The sequence below is a fragment of the Acinonyx jubatus genome, chromosome B3, assembly GCF_027475565.1.
Source record: "Acinonyx jubatus isolate Ajub_Pintada_27869175 chromosome B3, VMU_Ajub_asm_v1.0, whole genome shotgun sequence".
NCBI lineage: Eukaryota > Metazoa > Chordata > Mammalia > Carnivora > Felidae > Acinonyx > Acinonyx jubatus.
In genome coordinates this window covers 110,473,869-110,497,934 of record NC_069386.1, presented here as the reverse complement: position 1 = coordinate 110,497,934, position 24,066 = coordinate 110,473,869, and the positions used below count along the sequence as shown (strand labels likewise).

The following is a 24,066-nucleotide window of genomic DNA, read 5'->3' as shown; positions in this document are numbered from 1 at the left end:
CAAAAAAAAGAGCCATAACTAAACATGTTATTACATGCAATTTCATAAAATTTCAGATAAGAAAAGATCTCTCAGAGTTAGAAAAATAAACGGTTAAGAGAAGGAAAATAAGAAATCCAGCAACACTAGACAACAATGGAGAATTGCTTTAAAGTTTTGAGGGCAATTGATTTCGAATCTGGAATTCCACAACCAACCACAGTATCAGCTAAGAATAGGGAAAATAAAACCTTTTCTCAATGATACCGGAACTCAGATACTTTACCTCCTACATACATTAATTCATTTATTAAGTACTACCTTGAAGATATAATCCACTAAGACTAAAACTGAATTCAAGAATCAATAGCTGTCTCAGGAGTGTAATGAAAATAAAGCAAACGGCAATAGCTGTGTAGTAGGTCTAGAGAGCAAACGGTCTCTGGACAAAATCAGAGTACTCTGGGAAGATAAAGATGAAAATGTGCACCAGAGTAATACATGAGAAAATGAGAAACTTAATGATAGGGTAACAGCATACACTATGGGGGGGGGGGGAGGAGAGGCAATTAGAAGCCTCTAAAAAAACTATTAAAAAGTCACAATCCATATATAAAACAAATACAAATGAGTCATTATTTTGAAGTCATGGAGTATAGGAAGAGAGAATGCATTTAATCTTGACATTCTTCTTTGAGTAGCAGAGGGTTAGGGGACGTAGTATTACAATTCCTTATCTATTAAGCTTGTTATATCACCTGGTTCTGCAATAAAGAATATGTAAAAATTATAAACATTTACATACAATTTATTAGATTACAATTTTTAGAATCAATGCTTAACAAAGCATGGAAGACTAGATTATAAGCCCCATGAAGGCAGACATTACATAGTTAAATGTTCACCACAGCATCCACACCACCTAATAAGGTATCTGTTATTTCAAAAGCAATCAGCCAAAATGTATGCAATGAATGATTTAATATGGCTCTAAAAAGTAATGTAAGCAAAACTAAAAGGCAGCTTAAAAGGCAACTGATGTAATGGGAGAAGATATTTGCAAATGGCGTATCAGATAAAGGGTTAGTATCCAAAATATATAAAGAACTTATCAAAATCAACACCCAAAAAACAAAGAATCCAGTGAAGAAATGGGCAAAAGACACGAATAGACACTTCTCCAAAGAAGACATCCAGATGGCCAACTGACACGAAAAAATGCTCAATTCACTCATCATCAGGGAAATACAAATCAAAACCACTATGGAGGTTCCTCAAAAAATTAAAAATAGAACTACCCTACGACCCAGCAATTGCACTACTAGGTATTCATCCAAGGGATACAGGTGTACTGTTTTCAAGGGGCACATGCACCCCAATGTTTATAGCAGTGCTATCAACAATAGCCAAAGTATGGAAAGAGTCCTAATGTCCATCAATGGATGAATGGATAAAGAAGATGTGGTGTATACACACACACACACACACACACACACACACACACACACACACACACACACTGGAGTATCACTCGGCAATCAAAAAGAATGAAATCTTCCCATTTGCAACTCCAAAGACAAGAGACAAGAGAAAGACAAATATTATATGACTTCACTCATATGAGGACTTGAAGATAAAAAACAGATGAACATAAGGGAAGGGAAGCAAAAATAATATAAAAACAAGGAGGGGGACAAAACATAACAGACTCTAAATATAGAGAATAAACAGAGGGTTGCTGGAGGGGTGGGGTGGGGTGGGAGGAGACGGGTTAAATGGGCAAGGAGCATTAAGGAATCTACTCCTGAAATCACTGTTGCACTATATGCTAACTGACTTGGATGTAAATTTTAAAAATAATTAATTTTCTTAAAAAAGTAATATAAAGGGTAGAGATCTTCACAATATGAAAGTAATGGCAAAGTTGACAGAATCTGGGAAACAAAAGAAGAAAAATAAAGAAAGAAATGGGATATTGATTTAGAAAGTGAAGTAAAGAGAGGGTGTTTAAACTTTACATTGAAAGAAATGGATGCATATTAGGTGAAGTAAAAAACTAATCCCATCAAAGAACTAAATCAACATAAGTATCAAAAGGGGGGACAGGGAAAGATGTGATGATGTGAGTCAATTCCTCACCTTTTAGAGCAGGAAGTCCATAAATATTCTTTACATTTTAAGACTTAGAAAAAGGAATCCGACTGTCATTTTTAGTTATGATGGTAAATATGAAAATGACTAAAATCTGAAATAGTTAAAAGTGTCTCTAGGGAACTGGTATAGGACTACATGTGGAAAAAGTAATATCTTCCTTTTAAATTTATGGTTTTTTAATATATAAAATATTTTACTACTTCGAGAAGAAAAACAGAAAAATAGATTTCTTAGTTGCATAAATTTTGTAAACCTGTCACTAGATGGCAGTCTAAGCAGAAATCTAGACATGCAGGTGACAACCAACACCAGCACATCTTACACTTAAACATTTGAATTCTGATGGAGTAGATCTAGTGTGGGACCTTAAATACTGCATTACTTAAGAAGTCCTAGATGATCTGGGGCGCCTGGGTGGCTCAGTCGGTTGAGCGACTGACTTCGGCTCAGGTCATGATCTCACGGCTCGTGAGTTCGAGCCCCAGGTTGGGCTCTGTGCTGACAGCTTGGAGCCTGGAGCCTGCTTCGGATTCTGTGCCTCCCTCTCTCTCTGCTCCTAACCCACTCACGTTCCGTCTCTGTCTCTCTCAAAAATAAATAAACATTTAAAAAATTAAAAAAAAAAAAGAAGTCCTAGATGTCAAAGACACTGGACCAAGGACTGTACCTTGAATAGACAACAGAAATTAACTTCTCATTTTATAAGCTCATTCATGATTACTCTAAGAAATTTTACAATGTGAGATTCAGCAGGAAATTAAGACAAACCCAGTACTTTTCTTTTAAAAGTATATCCCTACCAAAAATGCATGAAGATATAAAACATATAATTGATAAAACCAATAAAATCACTTTTTAAAAACTTAGGTTGTGCCTGTATCCAAGTAAAAAGTTAACTTATATATGAATTCATCTAAATTTGTGACAAATCAGTAAACCCCACTGATCAGACACAACAGTGACACATGATATTTAATTTAGACAACTATTATTTTTAAAAATCCCACAGAACTATTGAACTATAATTTTTTAAAAGCAATTATTCAGGGATGTTATTACAGTCAGATTATTCAAGTGTTAAGTAATCCTCTAAGACTTTAATTTGACAATATCACAAATATTTGGTAAAACTCCAAATTTAAGGTCCAATTGGTTGGTAATGATTTTGCAGTTATACTTACAGAAGGATAAAAGAGATACTTAAGTTCAGTAGCTCCTAAGAATTTCTTAGCAGGCTCCTAAAATTGACACTGATCTTCCCATTAATCTCATTAATATATGTTAATCTCTTAATCTCTCCCAATGACATAACAATTGTTGGTTTAGACTTGAGCTATATACTAATTATAAATATCTACCATCTTCATTATTCAGATGAGTAAAGGAATAAATAAGAACTGTGAAGAAATTGAGAGCCTCTAATTCCCTAGTCAATGTTTGTAAGCTGTAGACCAGTGCAGTCCAATAGAAATCTATGCTAATAACCACACTATAATTTTAAACTTTCTTTTTCTAATAAAAAAAATTTAATGTTTATTCATTTTTTGAGAGGTGGAGACAGAGCGTGAGTGGGGAAGGGGCAGAGAGAGAGGGGAGACAGAATCTGAAGCAGGTTCCAGGCTATGAGCTGTCATACAGAGACTGATGTGGGGCTCAAACCCACGAACCCCAAGATCATGACCTGAGCCAAAGTCAGCTGCTTAACCAACTGAGCCACCCAGGCGCCCCATAATTTTAAAGTTTCTAGAAGCCACATTGGAAAAAAAAAAAGTAAAGAGAAATGGGTAAAATTAATTTTAATATATTTTACTTGATTCCATATAACAAAATATATCATTTCAACAAGTAGTCAATTATATAATTATTAAGGAGATATTTTACATCCATATAAGCTGTTAAAATCTGATGTGTATTTTATAATTAGATCCCAGTCTAGACTAGCCACTTTCCAACTGCTCAACAGCAACATGTAGCTAGTCGGCTACCATACTGAATGGTGTATATCTAGATCAATGTTCGCCAAAGTTTTTTTGATTGAACATTCCATCTGTAAAAATTGTTAGCATGCACTTCCAGGTTTTCTGTGTACATTTATGTATAAATTATTGCTTACCCTTGAACAATGCAGGATTAGGGGTGCTGACCTGACCTCCAACACAGTCAAATATCCATGTATAACTTCTGACTCCCCACAAACTTAACTATTAATAGCCTACTGTTGACCAGAAGCCTTACTGATAACATAGTCAATAAACACATATTTTATATGTTATATGTAGTATATACTGTATTCTTACAATAAAGTAACCTAGACAAAAGAAAACGTTATTACAAACATCATAAGGAAGAGAAAATACATTTACAGTACTATACTGTATTTATCAATACCATAAGTTTGCATCTGTTTGCAAGATGAATCATATCAGTACCTACAGCAATATGATAGGATAAAAGGCACTGTAGATGTTGTATTACCCACACTAAACATCAAAAATGAAAAGATAAGGGGTTCCTGGGTGACTCAATCGGTTAAGCACCAACTCTTGATTTCAGCTCAGATTATGATCACATGGTTCCTGAGTTAGAGCCCCTCAATGTGGCTGTCAGCAAGGAGCTTGCTTGGGATTCTCTCTTTCCCTCTCTCTCTGTCTCTCCTTTGCTTGTGCATGAGCTCTCTCTCGCTCTTTCAAAATAAGTAAATAAACTTTAATAAAAGGAAAAGATAATGTGAAAAAGAAATTCCTATTTATTTACAGGCATAATGATTCCTGCATTGAAAACAAAGAAGCAGCAATATGATTGCTTTGTGGTATCTTAGTGTAATCAAATATGACTGCTTATGGCAGCCTAGTCTATACACTTATGAATGGTTATAAAAGTTTTATGGCATACAGTATTAGTCATATTCATGATATTGGAAACATTAGTTTTTTTAAAAAAAAACACTTACCTATGATAGGCTGATGTACAGTTTCTCCAATTATGTGAGATAGGCATACTATACGGTAATCTAATTCTTTGGAAGCAAAGTCATAAAACAGTAAAAGAACACATCATAATTTTATACAGTATTAAAAATCACTCACTTAATGCCTAAATAAGGATAGGCCATCTACTTCCATATAAGACTTGCACACAGTGTTGTACATGATGAATACTTAGGCAATGATGAGGATTATAATGACACAAAAGTATCTCATACAATTCTTCCTGTATAGTTATTAGACTTTCACATGAAGACACTTGCATACACAACAGGTAAGTTTATTGACTCTACACCATGATGATTATTTATTATTCATTAAGTGAAAGTGGATCATCATAAACATCTTCACCCTTGTCTTCACATGGAGTAGGCTGAGGAGAGGGAGGAAGATGAGAGGTTGGCCATGCTATCTTGGGGATGGCAGAGGTGGAAAAAGTAGAGGGTGGGAGAGGAAGATACACTGAATAGTGTAACTTTATGGAAATACATTATCATTTCTGTCCAACATTTTTGCTTTTTCATTTATCGAAAAATGTTTCTATACAGTACTGATCCTTCATCCACCATTTGCTTTAGTTTCAGTGCTCATACCAAAGTCCGTGTCATTAAAGAAGTCAAAGTCAGTCTTGAATAATCTGAACCCTTCTGCTAGATTGTCTAAAGTCATTTTATTTTCTGGCACTTCTTCTACGTCTTGTTCCTCATGATCTGACACTGTTTTGGAAGCACTTATCAAGTCATCTTCTGTTAATTTCTCTGGTGTGTTGTCTATTAGCTCTTGGGTTTCTCCAAGATCTACATTTTGAAACCCTTCACAACCTGCCTTTTCCCCCATATCCACATTCTCTTTCATTATTTCCTTGATTAGCTCTATCGTAAATCCTGTGAAGTTATGCACAACATCTGGATAGTTTTCTTAGGAGGAATTTATGGTTTCAGGCTTGATGGCTTCCACAACTTTTCATGTACCAATGATGGCATCTTCAATGGTCTAATTCTTCCAGACTTTCGTGATATTCTATCAGGGTTCTCTTCCATGGTGTTGACAATTCTTTACATACAGTACTGTGTAATAACATTTAAAGGTCATTATGACCCCCTGATATAGAGGCTAAATTAGAGACGTCATATTTGGGGGCAAAGAGACCACTTCAACATCTTTTGTAGATGAATTCATGGGGTTCTGGGTCACCAGGGGGCACTGTCCAATATCGAAAGCACTTTAAAAAAGCAGTCCCTTACTAGAAAGATATTTCCTGACTTCAGTGACAAAGCATTGATGGAACCAATCCAGAATAAGAGTTCTTGTTATCTAGGCCTTCTTGGATAACAACCAAAAGACTGGCAGCTGGTGTTTATCTTTTCCCTCAAGGCTTGGGGGTTGGCAGCTTTAGAGATAAGGGCAGTCCAGATCATAAACTGAACTGCATTTGCACAGAACAGAATTAGCCTATCTCTTCCTGCCTTAAATCCTGGTGCTCACTTCTCTACCTTACTAACAAATGTCCTTTGTGACATATTTTTTTTTCCAGAATAGCACAATTTTGTCTTCAATAAAAGCCTGTTCAGGCAAATATGGTTTCTCCTCAAATGATTTTCTTAATGGCACCTGGGAACTTGTCTGATGCCTCTTGGTTGGAAGAAGCTGCTTCTCCTGTTATCCTATTACCTTGACGCTGAGCATGGAGCCTGCTTGGGGCTTCTCTCTCTCTTTCTCTCTACCCCCCCCCCCCCCCCCCCCGCTGACACTCTTTCTCTCTACATATAAAAATAAAAAATAAAAATATGTGAGAACTACAAGAGACCACTTTTTTTTTTTAACATTTTATTTATTTTTGAGACAGAGAGAGACAGAGCATGAACGGGGGAGGGGCAGAGAGAGAGGGAGACACAGAATCGGAAGCAGGCTCCAGGCGCTGAGCCATCAGCCCAGAGCCCGACGCGGGGCTTGAACTCACGGACCGCGAGATTGTGACCTGAGCTGAAGTCGGACGTCCAACTGACTGAGCCACCCAGGCGCCCCCAAGAGACCACTTTTTAGTGTGATAAGCCTTTCATTGGATAAGCTCTCTAGATGGTTAGCATCACATGGTACTTTAAGCGGAAACTCACAATACTTGAGGTCACCGCCATAGCAATGAGGTGGTGATGAAACTATTACAGTACTACAGTATGTAGTGGTTATGTGCAATTATGATTTAATACTGCAACTTTATGTTTGTCTATATTTCTCTCAACTACAAATATTGCCATGTACAGTCTGTAAGTGTGTGTATAAGTATTGATAAGTTTTAATAAAAAGTTAATAATAGATTTGTGTATACTTACGGTAGTATATTATAAAAGAAACTATTGTCTATATATTTTACATACTTGTGAAACATGTTTTTCTTTTTTTTTTTTTAACATTTATTCATCTTGAGAGTGAGAGAGACAGAGTGTGAGTGGGGAAGGGGCAGAGAGAGTGGGAGACACAGAATCCAAAGCAGGCTCCAGGCTCTGAGCTGCCAGCACAGATACCGATGCAGGGCTCAAACTCACGGACCATGAGATCATGACCTGAGCTAAAGCTGGATGCTTAACTGACTGAACCACCCAGGTGCCCCACACCCAACTTTTTCTTTAAAATTTTCAATATTTCTAAGCTACACAGTTTGTAACTTTTTCTAAATTGTCACAAATATCCAAAGTATTTCCAAATATTCACTGAAAAAAAGCTAAATATGAGGGAACCTGCACAGGGACACCTGGGTGGTTCAGTCGGTTGAGTGTCTGACTCTTGATTTCAACTCAGGTCATGGTCCTAGGGTTATAGGATCAAGGCCCACATCAGGTTGCATGCTGAGCATGGAACCTGTTTAGGATTCTCTCTCTCTCTCTCTCTCTCTCTCTCTCTCTCTCTCTCTCTCCCCTCCTCCTCTCTGCCCCTCTCCCCCACTCATTCTCTCTCTCTCTAAATAAACTTTAAAAAATATATTAAGTTAAATTTAATTTAATCAAAAAAGAAACAAACCCACACAATTCAAACACCTGTCAACTGTATATGCATATACTATAATCATTAGATAATATTTCAAGATACAAAATATACTTAAGGCAAGATACTCTACATTAAGTGGGCATATGAGCCACATGAGAGCTTGTTAGTATCTATATTCCTGAATCTCATTCCTGGAGATTCTGATTCAAAAGGCTTTAGATGAAGGCCAGAAATACCCATTTTAAACAAGCTTTCTAGGTGATTTTGATGCAGACAGTACAAGAGCATACTTGCAAAAACACTGCTATAGACCTCTAGTTCTCAAATTGTGATTCATAAACACCCACATGTTTGCAAAAGGCGGAAGGTGCCCTAATCTCTCCTCTAACCAGAGTGCATTTCTAGTATGAAAAAAAAAATGAAAGGATAGGTGTTATAAGACAAATCTACTATAGGACAATGCTTCTTTTAGGAGCCTTCAGAAGTTCATGACCAAAATGTGAGTGCCACAAAATTTTCAACATTATTTACTGTTCTTCTGCTATTTATCTGACATTGATATCAAAGTAACACATAATTAATTATGATCCAAATTCAACCAAATTAGAAAATCAGCCAAATGACTCGCCACAACCACAAAAATTTTATTTTTAGGACAACTATTTCAGCTCGCCTGGCTTGCTGGAATCTAGCCAAAGCTATGTTGCACAATTAGGAGTAATAGTAACATGGGGAAGTAATACAGAAGGATCAAAATGATGAAGTCTTAGAACATGTTCAGTCTACCTCAAATTCATTAAATTGTGGACTTAATCATCAGATTTTCCACATAGATAAAATATAAAAAGGTCAATGACATTTAGAATTTTACTGAGACATGTTAAACTTTATTTTGTTCCTATCAAAAAAAGTGTACACTGACCTTATTATAAGCCAATGTGTTACCTCTGTTAATTTTTTTTAATGCTTATATATTTTTGAAAGAGAGACAGAGCACAAGCAGGGAAGGGGCAGAGAGAGAGGGAGACACAGAATCTGAAGCAGGTTCCAGGCTCCAATCAGCACAGAGCCCAAGGCGGGGTTCAAACTCCTGAACCACAAGATCATGACCTGAGTGGAAGTCAATTAGGATACTTAACCGACTGAGCCACCCAAATGCCCCTTTGTTACCTCTGTTTAAAAAAAAAAAAAAAAGAAAAAAATGAAAACAATGAAAAAAAAAAGAGAAATAAAAAGCACTGAAACCATCTTCTCTACTCCTCCCAAATTAATTTCCTTCCTTCTGGACCAATGAAACTATAGCCATCACCTTTGTGTTAGTACTTTTTATATTTGCAGATTCAGAAAACAGCTATTACGTCTGATTTTAGTATCACAATAGTGTCAAAAAAGTGAAACCCAACCAAGAAATCCCTTCTGAAAAATCTCATAATCTATAAAAAGTATATTGGATTTGTTTGGGTTATTTTATTTAAGCTTTATTAAAAAAAGATTTCTGAAGTAATTTAGTTTAATTCTCCATTTTAAAATAAAAATATAATTAAGTGCCTTGTCCAAGATTATCCCAGATAACACTGCATAGAGGCACAGAAATCATATCTCTTGGCTTTTATTCCAGTATTCTACTTGAACATGATGCTTTTGTTATCTTGTTAGATAAAATGTAGACTAGATATCAAATTTAAGAGATAATACTGGGCATATTTTTTAACTTGCCATAAATTGTCTATAACAAAATGAACAAAGTAGATGTTCTTGTTATGCGTATATGTTAATGATTACTATTATTATAGGAAGTAATTGCCAAACTGGCCACAAAAAGTACTAGCATTCAGTGAATAGAAAGGCATATGGACTAAGTAGACATAAACTAAGGGGAAGAAAAGAAAAATGACAGGACTGGTAAAGAAAAGTCTCACACTTCTTTAATAGTCAAACTCTTTTCTGATGATCCTTCATACAACAATGAAGCATAAGTCATTACAAAATACAGAATTCATTATTTGTTTCATTGACTATGAAAGCTATTTCAACATGGGTGTGCTAGTTGACTAACCAATAAAATTAGTTAAGGTGACGAATCATAAAAACAATAAATTACATGGTTTATTTTACCTTAATACATATAAATGATTATCTATTGACCAATATTTTGATATGGAACTAGGATCTGCTCTGAGTATGGGCCTTCTGATTGGAGGTTGCACAAGGTTTCTTTCATTAGCCACACCTAGACTAAGTAATTATAAGTTCTTTTGAAACAATCATTAGAATAGATTTCTGATTTTACCTCATATATAATCTAACCATATCTAATTTAAAAACAATATTTAGTAACTCAACTTTATAATCTTCCCCAAGTTTATAGAAACAGAAATAAATTTTTCACTTATTTAAAAATCTTTAACATTTAACTCGGCAATTACAATAAAAAGATCTACTGGCATAAAATGGTTTTGGATAAATACAACTGATTCTTAGAAGTATAAATGTCAACTGCTGGGAATTATCCTAGAGAGTAGCCTAGCACTCTAATGGCAAATGTTTAGTATACAGTTGATCCTTGAACAACATGGGTTTAAACTATGTGGGTCCACTTAAATAACAACTTTTTACTTACATTATTGTAAACGTATTTTCTCTTCCTAATTTCTAATTTGTATTGGGAATTTGCATTTCCCTATTTGTCTTGTGTATTCCCACAAGAGACCTAGGGGTGAGGGGGGCACTAAGCCACCAGGCAGGGTAAGTGACCTTCCTCCAGCAGGAAGCTCAGGCTAGTTTTCAGGCAAACCCTCATGGTTGCCAGGTGGAACACTCCAGGTGGTGTTGGTGCGCTTTGGTGGGGGGTGCACACTTGTAGAGCAAGAGGTAGGAGGGCAAGTCCTTCTCTATTACCAGAGGCTCTTCCATGAGACCATACCACTTAACAACACAGCTGTTCTTATCAAGAGAACTTGGTGAAGTTCCACTTGGTGACATGTTCTAGGATTCTTCTCCCCTTGGGCTGTACTTTCATACACTTCTAGCAGGTGGTCATTGTCTCCATTCACATACATGTTGTACATACGAAGTGTGATGTTATACCCAGCAGCAAATTGATGGTCTCTACAGTACCCCCTGGTTTTTGCCTCCTGAACTACTTGCAAGAGAAGACCAAGATCTATAAACATCACTTAGAATATAGGGTGTGCAGGGCAACCAGCTGAGTATAATTTATATCTGTTTTGACTCATTGTGAGGCCACAAAGGTGATGATACACATGAAGTCCCGGTGCTTGTTCAGTTTAATTATGCTCCCCTTGATGTCCTTGGCTGACAACTCATGCATGGAATGAGCATAGTGCCAGACTTCCCAGGATGTGCATATGGTATTGGCTGGTGATAGCTAGAGTCCCACATAGCAGCTCTGGCTTCCTTCCTTATGATTTTCTTAGTAAGATTTTCATTTCTTTTTTTTTTTTTCAACGTTTATTTATTTTTGGGACAGAGAGAGACAGAGCATGAACGGGGGAGGGGCAGAGAGAGAGGGAGACACAGAATCGGAAACAGGCTCCAGGCTCCAAGCCATCAGCCCAGAGCCCGACGCGGGGCTCGAACTCATGGACCGCAAGATCATGACCTGGCTGAAGTCGGACGCTTAACCGACTGTGCCACCCAGGCGCCCCAAGATTTTCATTTCTGTAGCTTACTTTGTTGTAAGAATATAGCATATAATACATATAACATAGAAAATACATGTTAATCAACTATGTTATCATTAAGGCTTCTGGTTAATAGTAGTCTATTAGTAAATGTAGGATGAGTCAAAGTTGCATGCAGATTTTCAATCGAATGGGTCAGTGCTCCTAACTCCCATGTTGTTCAAGGGTCTACTGTATTTTGAACATCTGTCAGTGTGTTTTACATAAGCAATTGAGAAGACAGGTTAAGCTAGTGAATTGATTAAGGGGACATCAGTTAAATGTGGATGTATAATATCTTGTATTGTTTATATTCTGGCATTTATTTTATTTGATCCATTTTATTATCATGGCTTTATACCTTTCTACATAAAGTTTTTAAGATCAGGAACAATTTTTTCCTACTCCAAAACCTAGACATATGCCTGTGAACAGGAAGAGCTTTACATATGCTTATTTCAAGAATAAAAGAGGTGAGATCTCTCAATAACTCATCATATTGTCTACATTTATCACAAATTTTCCCTTACAAAATAGAAGTTAGAATATCCATATCTTGTTCTATGAAACAGAAGTGTCCTTATATTAAGAAATTCCTTAAGTCAGAAATATGGGGGGCTACATTCTGAGTAGTAGATACCATAAAGTATAGTGGAGAAGTGATACTAAGGAAAATGGCCCTTGGAAATGGTGGTAACTATTGCAGGCCATGACGAATGTTCTTAGCCAAAGTCACCAATTCCAAACTCATCATTTCACTTAAATTTTAGCATATTACAATTCAAAACATCAGTAATACATTACATGTGACAAATCTAAAATACTCTTTAAATTTATAGCTAATGATAGTTAATTGCAAGTTCAATATCTGCTTTATCAATTCTACATCTAAAATACTGATTTAGGAAAAAAACATGATTAATGTAGCCTCTTAGGGACTGGTACGGTATTGGCACAAAAATAGACACACAGATCAATTAAACAACATAGAAAACTTATAAATGAACCCACATCTATATGGTCAATTAATCTTTGACAAAGCAGGAAGGAATATCCAATGAGAAAAAGACAGTCTCAACAAATCGTGTTGGCTAAACTGGAGAGCAACACAAATGAAGAAAGAATGAAACTGGACCACTTTCTTACACCATACACAAATATAAATTCAAAATGGATTAAAGACCTAAATGTGAGACTTGAAACCATAAAAATCCTAGAAAAGAACACAGGCAATATCCTCTTTGGTTATGTCGGCTATAGCAACTTCTTTGTAGATATATTCCCTGAGGCAAGGGAAACAAAAGCAAAAATAAACTATTGGAACTTCATTAAAATACAAAGCTTCTGTACAGTGGAGGAAACAATCAACAAAACTAAAAGGCAACCTATGGAATGGGAGAAGATATTTGCAATCTGCATATCAGATAAAGGGTTAGTATCCAAAATATATAAAGGACTTACAAAATTCAACATCCAAAAAACTAATAATCCAATTAAAACATGGTCAGAAGACATGAATAGATATTATTCCAAAGAAGATATATCAATGGCCAACAGACACATGAAAAGATGCTTGACATCACTCATCATCAGGGAGATGCAAATCAAAACTACAATGAAATACCACCTCATACCTGTCAGAATGGCTAAAGTCATAACACAAGAAACAACAGGTGTTGGCAAGGATATAGAGAAAGAGGAACCCTCTTGCATTGCTGGTAGGAATGCAAACTGGTGCAGCCACTGTAGTAACAGTATGAAGGTTCTTCAAAAAGTTAAAAATAGAACTACCCTATGATCTAGCAATCGCACTACTAGGTATTTCCCCAAAGGATACAAAAATATTGATTCAAAGGGATATGTGTAGCCTGATATTTATAGCAGCATGATCTATAATAGCCAAATTATGGAACTAGCCCAAGTGTCCATTGACTGATGAATGGACAAAGAAGATGTAGCATATCCATACAATGAAATATTACTCAGCCGTCAAAAAGAATGAAATCTTGCCATTTGAAACAATGTGATGGAGCCAGAGAGTATTATGCTAAGCAAAATAAGTCAGTCAGAGAAAGACAAATACCATATGATCTCACTCATATGTAAAACATAAGAAACAAAACAAATGAGCAAAGGGCAAAATAGGGAGAGAGATAAACTAAGAAATAAATTTTTAATTATAAAGAGCAAACTGATGGTTACCAAAGGGAAGGTGGGTGGGGGGATGGGTAAAATAGGTGATGAGATTAACGAGTACCTTTGTGATGAGCACCAGGTATTGTATAGAAATGTTGAATCACTATATTTTACACCTGAAACTAATACTACACTATATGTTAACTAACTAGAATTAAAATAAACACTTAAAAAACTAAAGATATAAAGAAAATCTTAAAAGCAGCAAAAGAAAATCAACTTGTTACATATGAGAGAACTCACATACGATTTCCTCAGCTGATTTTTATTAGAAACTTTGTAGGACAGAAGAGAGTAGCATGGCATTTTCAAAGTCCTGAAAGGAAACTTCCAACCAAGAATACAAGCATGGCTTGAACTCCACCACATATTTCTTCAACCTCAGGCCATGGCTCTTGGTTCTTATTACCACTGCTTCCAGAAATGAATCCTAATAGGGACTGGGACATTATAAACATACGCATACACACACACACACACACGCACAATGAATTTCTGCAGTAAGTATTATACAGACTCAGGGGCATATTTAATCATGTCCAAATGGAATAGAAACCACAATGAAATGGCACAAACCTGTCTAATGTTTCTGCTAATTCTCATTCATGGCACCTTATTTCCTTTCATATTCATATTCATTGGGCTTTTCATATTCATTGGGAAATAATTTGTGGTATTTCTTTTAATTTAAAAGTAAAGTATATTCACCAGAGAATTTACATTTCTTTCTGTCAGGTGCTCAGAAGCACCTGAAGTCATGGCCTACAATAAACAAAATTCACATATTTAAGGTTTTTTGTACAAGTGATATTTGAATTTGAATTATAAATTCATTCTAAAATCAGTTCATAGTTACTTCTCATGCAATTTTCTTCAACTCCTGTTTTGTCCAGCTGTAATGCTTCATTCTTCCCTGTTTCCAGTCCTCTGGGAATGGGAGTGAGTGTTTTTGTATGAGTGATGGTGGAGGGAGTGTAAGGGTGACTAAGCTTTCTCCACATGTTTAACAGTTTAATAGAATGCTATTTAAGAAGGAAATAGGGGCACCTGGGTGGCTCAGTCGGTTAAGCGTCCGACTTCGGGTCAGGGCATGATCTCACAGCTCGTGAGTTCGAGCCCCATGTCGGGCTCTGTGCTGACAGCTCAGAGCCTGGAGCCTGCTTCAGATTCTGTCTCCCTCTCTCTCTGCCCCTCCCCTGCTCACATTGTCTCTCTCTCTCTCTCTCAAAAAAATAAACATTTAAAAAAAATTTTTTTTAAAAAGGAAATATAGGGGCACATAGGTGACTCAGTTAAACATCCAACTTTTGATTGCAGCTCATGTCATGATCTTACGGTTCCTGAGATTGAGCCCCACGTAAGGCAATGCATTGACAGTGCAGAGCCAGCATGGGATTCTCTCTCTCCCTCTCCTTTTCTGACCCTCCTTTGTGCACTCTCTTTCTTTCATAAGAAATAAACTTAAAAAAAAAAGGAAATATAAAGTATTCAATAAAACATGTAACTCATAAATATGGCTAATTGAAGACATTAATTAATTTCCTGGAGTTATAAAGACAATTATTAAAATTTCATTACAAGCTGGGGAACAAACTTTCCTAAACATTTCTAACAGAAGATTCTTAATCAAGGTAATGATTTTAAACATAAATTTACCTAACAGAACTCTAAATTTAAGAAGTCAAATATATTTATTGTTGGAATAAATATACTGAGTAGAGTTTTTGTTTATATTTATTGAAAGCATTAGATATTTTTAACAAAATAATTTCATCCAGATATAGAGGGTCCTTTCTATAAGAGAGTTTAAAACTCTATTTTTTTTAATGAGGATAATGGAATATTTTGCAAGTAAACTTTCTACATCATTCTATTTCTACTCAAAATAAGACATGCTGTACAAAATCAAAAGTCAACAATGTAAAGGTTTTGAAGTATTTCCATTTTTCAGATTTTAGTCTAAAATACTTATGGGTATTTAGCAGAGCAGATGGCTCAAAAGGCTAAATATTTGTAGCTTAGCATTTTAAATAGAAACGATACCCTTTATAATAGAATAACTATAATAGAATGACTTCTGTTGACAACAGACTGTTCTTAATGTAACTATTTTGGGGTAGGAAGAATATCTGTTTTAGTTTAACAGTTTAAAATAAAACAGAAAAGAGTTTTGAATTAACAGTGCTTCAATTTCTAACTTTAATTTCATGTTACTGTTTTGAGATAAAATTCAAGAATGAATATAAAATAGGTAACAACTGGTTTCCTAACACCACTACCATGTCAGTATACCTTTTCAGACATATTTTGTGATTTTAAATGTTCCTTGGAAAATCAAGAGTAACTTGGCTATATATGGCCAGGGAAAAGAGTTCTATCTAATTCCACCTCTGTGTAAAGTTAACAGCAAATCCACATGAAAGAGTTCTAAAGTTTGTAACTTGCTTCTGAAGACTCCCATGAGTACTAATTACAAAAAATCAAATGAGCTGTCTTTATGTACAATGACAGACCAAGATATTTAGTTAACTCCCCCCCCCCCTTGTATAGCATATCTAATAAAGTTGACTAAAATATGTTTTTAAAAACTTATTTAAAAACTTATTTATTCAGTGGCTGGGCTCACTGAAAACTAAAGAATTTATAAAAGACTATAAGAAAAAAGGGGGCAGAAATCCAGATAGTTAAGAATTCTAAGGCTAGTATTTGCTGAACCTTGGTGGCATCTGCTGATGTGTGGCCTACAGTTTGGTCATTAAGAGTCCTATTTTTAAGGGCCCAGAATTTAGAGCTCAATCTGGATGTGAAGTCATATTATTTAAAATCCGCATTCAAGACTCTGTAAATCATAAACTATGAAAAATAAACAAATAAACATAATATAAACAAAACCCCAAACAGGGAGGTTACAGATATATATGCCTGTCTCCTGGGAACTAGGTAGAATAGAAAGATATGAAAGGAGAAAAAAAGACTCCTTTGAGAATTGATAACCACAAACCAACACTTATGTAGGTTTATGACCTAAAATCATACCACTCAAAAATTTGGTAATTCCAGAGTTGGTACTACCTCCACATGCATGGGAGAATCACATTTCCTGCAAAGGGATGAATTCACACATTCAAAAGTCTCCAAAACAAACAAAAAACTACCATAGGAAGTATATGTAGAAAAATCAAACTACAGAATCTGACCTGAAAATACTGTATTAGAATTATGAGATAAAGAACATTAATGTACTTAATGTGCCTACAGAAAGTACTAAATATAAGAAATCTATCTAAGCAGATTTGAAAATAACCAGCCAGGACATCCATGAATAAAACATCTAATAATATTTTAGGATTTGGTAAAAAAGAAGATGGAAGGAGATTAGACATAGTTGAAAAGAGAATTTATAAACTGGAGGACAAGTCTTAAGAAATGACACAGACTGCAACAAAAAGAGGCAAAAATATAGAAACTCAAAACAGAGGTAAAGAGATATGGAGAATGGTTGAGATAATTCCAAATTCTGTAAAAGTTCCAGAAGGAGATAATGCATAACAAATAATAAAAGGTCTTTTATTGGATCAAGAAATGTCTTTATGTTCTAGAAGCACAAAGGTAAGAACACTTTCAAAATGAAAAATTCACAGTGAAAAACTAACTCTGTATAATGAGACTTCTATGGACTATAAACTGTAGATGACTAAACATAACTATGTGTACACTGTAACAATTCTCACTATTGTCTACTATGGAAATAGGTTACTGAAAATACTAAAAAATCTAATAATCCATCAAATGATGCAAAAAAAGCCAGCATGTACAATAGGGACTAAGAATTAACATAAAAATCTAATCTTTAGTGCTTACTTCCAATCCTCAAATCTAACACATAGTAATTTTTGTTCCCTTGATCCTCCATCTAATTAACTTCCCTAAGTTGAAAATAATACCTTCAGTATCACTTCAAGAAGACTTCATTACAGGGTTGCCATAAATAGGAAAATCATGTGACCTCTACAATGAAAACTGCACAAGCTTTGGAACTGGATTTAAATGCAAATTTCACCCATTTAGATGTGTAGCCTTCAGCAAAATAATTCATTTCTTTGATCTTTGGTTCCTTACCTATTAAATGGGAATAACACTCAACTCAGGATTGTTGTCAAGTATTAGATGAGATTAAAAAATAATGCCTACAGCATAGTAAGCACCCAGAAAATAATACTTCTCATTCTCTGTACTTCCATAGTACTCTATACATCAGTTACCAACAAAAACTTATCTATACTGACTGCCAAAGACAAGATCTCCAGGAAAATGCCATCAAAAATGACTGAAATTACACTTGAAGCAATTAAAAAAAACAAAAATTGGCTACATGACAGAGTCCCAAACTTTCTCAGTTCAGGATGCCCTTAGTGTCTCAATCATCTTTTATGACATTCCCAAGTCAAAAGAAATAGAGTTCTGTTTATTAAGAAGTTCTAAACAACACAATACATTTTTATGTCCTAACAACTTACTAGCTATATTTTAAAACCACAAAAATGTAAAGAAAAATAATATTTTACTTTCATTAAGTAACCACAATTACTAATGGATGGGTGCACCTGTTGAGCCCTGCACTTTTTCTAAACCTTGGAATAATTATTTAGTGCATATTAATCAATATTACTGAGTACAACTTAGATAAAATGCATCTCTTTCCACAGATCAAAATCTATTCCTGAAACTAGTTTTACAAAACTACTTCTGAATATTTTAATATTACTTTTCTTCTGTCATTTAAGCTTTGTGGCCTTTCATGTCTTCCAAATAAGCCTTGGCATACTTTTTTTTTTTTGTCTGCCCACACATTATCCTCCCCCAATATTTTCTTTTAAAAACAATTCCAGAATTTTGACTTCTGACTAAGATGGCATAACAGAGACTGGATTTTCTGTACTGCCTAAAACAACTAAAAAAATTCAGGCAAAATATATAAAACTATGGTATTCAAACAGTGAAACTCAGGCAGTGAAGGACGGTGATCCCAGAGAGATGGGCTTCTGATCATCTCCAGTTGAAAGTCTTGAGAGAATAACCAGGTTGCTGGAATAGAAGAAATCCAGGTGGAGCCGAGCAGACTCTGCAATGAGGAGACTGAGTGCAAGGGAACCACATTTAGGCACAAGCCTAACTCCTATGATAAATCCCTATTAAATCCCTCTAAAACAGCATCCCAGTTCTTATGGCGTTTATCCTTCTTTGCTGCAGCAATCAATATGCTTATCAATATTACATAAAGTTTTTTTTTTAATTAAATTCACCAGGAGTGATATAGCACATGACAGTCTTGGCGATAGCTAGCTGGTGGGCTTTCATGAATTAAAGTCCCAACAAAAAATTCAAAAGGCTTCCAATGCTTTTACAATCTTGGTGGGAGATCACACCAGGATTAAGGCAGATAAGAAAAAAATTTCCTAAGACTCTCTTGTTCTATACAAAAACAAAACAAAAACAAAACAAAGATAACTGCCACTTTTCTTTCTAAGAAACCATTAACTATTAGGGCCCACAGAAGACATAACTTTTATTTTCCATACATTTCATTTTCTTCAACATTGTTAAATTGATTTTAAATGCAAATTTAATCATATTATACCCCTACTCAAATGCTCATATGAGGTTAGCATACAATAAAATGCAAAGACCTTGGGTGTTGTGTTTGATAAGTTTTGACAATTTTATATATTTACGACACTGCCATCCAAACAAGATACAGGATATTCTCATCACCCCAGAAAGTTTCAACATGACCCTTTTTCAGTAAACTTCCTCTCCCCTGGGCAATTACTTTCAGATTTCTGCCACCATAAATTACATCACAAAATATTTTCATAATTTTTATATTATATAATTTATTCAACTTGTTTTGGTTTTTAAAACTGCAACTTTCTACACATAAGTCAGATATTTGTACATACTTTTAAAGATGGATCAATATATTGTTTCTAGCGGTTTGTGAGCAAGTAAGGATTTGTCTCTTAAGTATATGCATTTCTGTTTTGTTCATAGGGATTTTCTGATAAAACCTTTTATGAAATATCTGACCTCACTCGTAAGAGAAATACACTATATAAATGCAAACTAGTTATAACACAAAATCATCATATTGTCAACTAGCACTTTGTTCATTTACCAACCAATAAAAATTAAGAGATTTCATAGTATCTTTGAAAAAAGATTGTCTAGCAAGTGCAATTAGGTGTAGGAAAATATAAAAAGGGATTCATTACTGGGTTGATTTGCTCATCACTAATAGTAAAAAATATACTAAGTATTCACCGGAACTCAACTTTACAACACTACCATCTTCTAATTAGAATTTGTTGTGAATTTAATTAAGCCCTGTCTTTTATGAATTTTAAAATTCTTTTACTTCTGCTGTTACACTTCTACTGACAGATAGCCTCCTGAGAGCTTGGGAGTGTTAATTATTCCAAATTTTTTCTGGCATAAAGCTAAAAAGAAAGCACTGTAGTACATGTTTAAGAATAGTGTCTTTTTATTAATTTAACAGTGAATAACAAGGCATATTTGATGTGTCTTCCAAAGAAGTGTTTAATTTGTGGCACTACTTGATAATTTACACTTTCTAATTTTAAAAGGACTTATTAGCAGTAGCTGTTACTTGTATGTCTTTCAGTTGAAAGAGCTGATTTAGAGCTGATTACAATAATAGTAATTGCGATGCGAAGCACCAGATTTATGAACATGGTACATTATAAATATTAAAGTAAAGTAGCAATTTTGATACTTAGTTGTCAGAAGGACTTTACTAATCTATTAAGTGTCATGTATGAACTGCATAACCATCCTGTGATTCTATGCTGAATATTATAAAATGAAATAATTTCTCTTAAAAAACCTGCAGTGGGGTGCCTGGGTGGCTCAGCTGGTTAAGCGTTCGGCCTCAGCTCAGGTCATGATCTCACGGTCTGTGGGTTCAAGCCCTGCGTCAGGCTCTATGCTGACAGATCAGAGCCTAGAGCCTGCTTCTGATTCTAGGTCTCCCTCTCTCTCTGCCCCTCCCCTGCTTGTGCTTGCTCTCTCAATCTCTCTCTCTGTCTCAAGAATAAATAAACACTAAAAAAATTTTTTTTAAAAACCTGTAGCAAAATTTTAGTCTAACATACAAAAACTGGGTTTAATATTCTGTACTTACAAAAGAATGTAGAAACGGGATAATTAAAATTATCTTTTTCATACTTAAAATCATTATTTACAAGGATCTATTACCACAATATGAGGCACATTGTTTTCTAATGAATGCAAATACGAGGGGGAAAAAAGATTAGAACTAAACGAAGAACCAACTAAATCAAGACCCAAGAAAGTAACTACATACACCTTAAATTTGACAGTTATACATTTAAAGTTGCCAAATGTCTCAGTCGCTTAAGTCGTCATAACAAAATACCATAGATTTGGTGGCTGAAACAGCAGAAACTGATTTTCTCACATTTCTGGAGGCTCAAAGTATGAGATCAGGGTACCAGCATAGTTGGGTTCTGGTGAAAGCTCTCTTCTCTTGCCTGGCCACCTTCTTGCTGTGTCTTCCACTTGGCACGCTGATCTCAAACTTCCAGCTTTAGTGCTGAAGTATGCGCTAGGTTAAGCCAATGAGCACATTCCAACAACTTGCCAAAGAGAGTGCTCATTTCAAGAATGTTACCTAAGCCAGCCAATACAATCAGAGTGAATTTATGGTCTTTCCTGGGGAATTCAGAGATATAAAAGCTTTATCTTGATATCAATAGGCTGAAATTGCTGTCAACTCTGTCAGTTTGAAAGAGGGCAGGTTGAGAGTAGTAGGAAAAATAAACAGTCAATCAACTGTTCAATCAAAACAAAAAAACATACCTGGAATTCTGATTAAGCCATATATAAAGTCTACCCACAGACTTGTTAAATTTTGTAAACCAGTATATTCATTTTATTAAGACAATTTGAGTTGCATTTTATGTCATTTTCCAGATGGTAAAAACACAGTATGGTAAATTAATTTTCTCTTAGAATGATAACCTAGAAAAATCTAGATTCAAAGTGTCACACAAAAGAGTAAGCAAAAGCAACCTGATAGAAAACAAAGCCTTTCTTTTATCTTGTCATACCCTATTTTCTGATTTACCATTTGTCACAAAAACTGTCATTTAATTAACTGATTACTTATCTACTAAATAATACCAATAAGGGGTGGGAGTACCAAATTTATACTTAACTGGCTATGGTTTATGGTGTGTGTGTGTGTGTGTGTGTGTGTGTGTGTGTGTGTGTGTATGTATATATATGCCTGTCAACTTTCTTTTCATATGCCAGCAAATAGAAAGCAATTATTAACACTTACTACAACATTCTAGAATTATGCTGATAATTAATTCATTTTCCTATCTTTGAGAGTCAGAAGGGTCCCTAATGGCAGGGTACTAATCAACAAACAGACAAGAAAGAACCCAACTTTTCTGAATCTGTAGGAAAGCAGTTTATAATAAAACTTACGAAGTTTTGTTTTGTTTTGTTCTGTTTTATCTTGGTTGATGCTACACAACATGAAGAAAGCTGAAACCAAAAGTATAATACACTAAACTTAATCCATATATTGTGCAACTATTTTGCAATGAGTTCATATGTATTATTTCCCTCCCTTTTAATTGATCCTAGGCCAAATATTTTAAATTTGAATGTATTCCTTTCATTCTTTGTTCACTTGCCTACTTATATTTTTACATAATTGCAAGTGTAGTGTGCATATAAATATAAATAATGCTTTTTGATTTATGTATTTCTTTCTATGATACTATAGGATTCATAATTACAAATTTTAATGGTTAGTAATGAACCCACTGAACAGATAAACAATAATTTAGATAGCGATCTATATTTAGATATTGCCATGTTTAATGTCAAAATTTTAGAAATAGAAGATAAATTAATGTAACTTTTTGGGTTATATCCTTAAGAAAAATAATCAAAAATAAATTATTGAATCAAACCAAAGATAGTTTTATAACTTTTTAAAATGTTTTATTTATTTTTGAGAGAGAGAGAGAGAGAGAGAGAGAGAAAGTGTGTGCAAGTGGGGTAGGGGCAGAGAGAAAGGGAGACACAGAATCTGAAGTAGGCTCCAGGCTCTGAGCTATCAGCACAGAGCCCAACGCGGGGATTTTGAACTCATGGACCACAAGATCATGACCTGAGCCAAAGTCGAATGATTAAATGACTGAGCCACCCAGGCGCCCCAAAAGGTAGTTTTATAATTCTTGATAGAAATGCCAAATTTCTGGGGCACCTGGGTGGCTCAGTCAGTTGAACCTCTGACTTCAGCTCAGGTCATGATCTTACGGTCATTGAGTTTGAGCTGCATGTCAGGCTCTGTGCCATTAGCCTGCTTCAGATTCTGTGTCTCCCTCTCTCTCTGCCCCTTACCCACTCACATGTTCTCTCTCTCTCTCAAAAATAAATAAACATTAAAAAAAATTTAGAAACACCACATTTGTTTCTAAAATTGTATGGCTTACATGGCAAGTAGCAATATCCAATACGTTGATTTTTTTACCAAGGTAGTGAAACTGTTAACATTTTCTGAAATTCAAGGAAAATTTCTGAAAACATATCCTATAACAGGCTTTCCTTTGATGCTTCCAAAAATTGCAAATTTTGGGGGGTTACCCCTATTCTCATAAATCAGAATCTCTCACCTATGACCTAGTAATATACAATTTAATAAATTCTTACCATTTGTACAATAAAATTTGCCCAATAAAGTTTAAGAACTATTCTAGTAAATTATCTTTATTGCTTTCTCAGGTAACATAAGTAACTCAAGTTAAAAAAGTAATGATTGAGAGATAGCATCTATTTAACACTTTCCACTTAGCAAAATCTAAGAGCTTTTACTTGTTATTATCTCATTTTGTCCTCACAATAATCCTATATAGTGGGTAAGATTAGTACCCAATTTTGCAGGTATGGAAACTGAGGCTCAGTGGTTAAAAAGCAATGCTAAGTGAAAAGCACGCTATTTCAATCCAAGTTATCAAGCTCTTAACTGT

The 24,066-nt window shown here is 35.0% G+C and overlaps 1 protein-coding gene and 1 pseudogene across 17 annotated transcripts in view; both read right to left on the bottom strand.

Moving 5' to 3' along the window:
- The window catches only part of GPHN (gephyrin), a 618,401-nt gene that overhangs the window by 407,390 nt on the left and 186,945 nt on the right, over positions 1-24,066 (bottom strand). The window lies entirely within an intron of this gene.
- LOC106971535 (phospholipid hydroperoxide glutathione peroxidase-like) lies at positions 10,424-11,546 on the bottom strand (annotated as a pseudogene).